A 2,167-nucleotide genomic window follows, 5' to 3' on the forward strand; every position below is an offset into this window, starting at 1 on the left:
TCACATTAAGATCATATCAGATGATACTGATGTATTCTTTTTTCTGCTTCACTAATATGCTGAGACTGGAATGGCAAGCAATGTAACCCTGGAACAACTCAGTCCGAGAAATATGTTTGTTGATGTTTGACCAACGGTAACGAAGCACTAGCCCCCTTGAAGCACACGCTCTCTGCCACTGTTAGAAGCTTTCAAGGAATAAGAATAAAGAAAATAGCTCAGAAGTTCAAACAGGGTTATACCATTTCATCTTTGGTTAACCTTACGTCAATCCTATCGGACATCGTGAAAGAGGCGACAGCTATCATTGCCAAGGTGCTAAAGTTCCCAAGGTAAAAAAAAAAAAAAAAAAAAAAAAAAACGTGCTATATACGATTTGTCGTTTGGAGTACAAAATGGCAAAACCGAGGATTTCATCCACTCCCGAATTAAAATCGCTGCCTCCGACGAGTGAAACCTTCCATGAGTACGTTAACTGAGCACACCGACAGCGTGCAGTGTGGAATTCTGCAATGGACAAACGAGGACCGGTGTTAGACCCTCTAAAACGTGGATAGAGTCGTGACGAAGCGTACAAAGTGCTACAGTCGGCCACAGTACCAGACAATGTACCTGTTGATCCGGCAGATGGTCTTCTGATGATTCGATGCGCATGCTCCCATGAGAGTCTATGCTCAACGCTGTGATGCACGTGTGCTGCGGAAAAGTGTAGCTGTTTAATGTTTTGTGGGTGTGCTGGTGACAGTAACTGTGTAAATGAGTAAAAAAAAAAACATTATATTTATTGTTTTCTTTCTGCGTTTAGCATTTTAGGACTATAAAAATCCCCCAGCAGAGACAGTGTTGCACTCAACCAGTATCGTTTTCACATACATTTTGTCATCATAACATGTTGGATGTAAGCAATTTCCACCTCACGAGCAATTTTTTAACCCTGCCACGGGCCTATGTACCAGGATGATATGAAACGTAACTATAACGATGCATGAGAAACAATGTGCTGTAATCGAGATTCGATTTCGCAGAATTTTACCACACTCTTTCAGCATGTGAATGCCGGACCACACACGACGCTGCGACATCTGCAACAATCCGACGCTTTATCTTCACTGTCATCGATCACTCTTCATACAGTCCTGACTTGATCACTTTCGATTTTCGTCTCTTTCCAAAACTTACAGAACACCTACGAGTACTTTACTCTGATAGTGATAAACGGCACAAGCAGAGGTGAGGTTAACCGACGTCAACAAAGTCAAACATTCTACAGTCACGGTGTAAACAAACTGGTCTGTCGTTGAGTAAAATGTGTTCGTCACCAGGATAATTATGTTGAGAAATAAATGCGTAACCACGAAGAATAAATATATAGAATTTAGCGAAGTTTATTTTGTATAAAAAGCTCTAAGAATTTTTACATAAAAATTCGGAGGCGTTACTTTCCAGCTTGCCCTCGTATGCTGGCTTCGCTATCTAGAGCCTGCTAAGCTAAAACAATCTTTTCGGGGTAGCGTAGGGGACGAACCTTAACCTTCTCAAGCTTGTTCCTTCGTTGTTTTAGAGTGCGCACTGTGTGTCGGACGCGTGACAGGCCGCATTCACAGTGTATTTTAACCTTTCTGCGCTTCATAACAGGAATAAAGATTGGCTTTAATGTTCCGTCGACATCAGGTTGATTAGACATGGAGCGTTAGCTCGGATAGTGACTTCATATGGATAAGATAAGCCGCCTCGTGAAGAGAAATAAATCATAACAATATCCAGGTCTCCGTCGAAAAACCGAAGATTACTGTGATGAATTAAAGGTGCGGCTTGTCTTAAGACAATTGTGGTCTACAAAACACACTGTGAGACCAGTCTAATGTCAATCAGCGTGTACTAACAGCTGCTGGGACAGCGTAACTAAAGAAACCATTGAAATAAAGATCGTAGACGACTCCCTTAATACAGACGGCGATCTACATCTCTGGCGGAGTGAGATCCAGAAATCGAGATGCTGAAGTGGGCGCATTGTCACCTATACATGCCGATACAGCGGACAGAGTGACGTCATAGCCAGCAGTTACGTTCCCTATACCAAAACAAGAAAAATAGTTGATGTAAACACATGTTGGAAAATCCTTCGTTTTCGGTTTACTAATCAAATCTTACGATTTAGGTTGAAACG

This window comes from Schistocerca americana, chromosome 2 (assembly GCF_021461395.2).
Source record: "Schistocerca americana isolate TAMUIC-IGC-003095 chromosome 2, iqSchAmer2.1, whole genome shotgun sequence".
Taxonomy (NCBI): domain Eukaryota; kingdom Metazoa; phylum Arthropoda; class Insecta; order Orthoptera; family Acrididae; genus Schistocerca; species Schistocerca americana.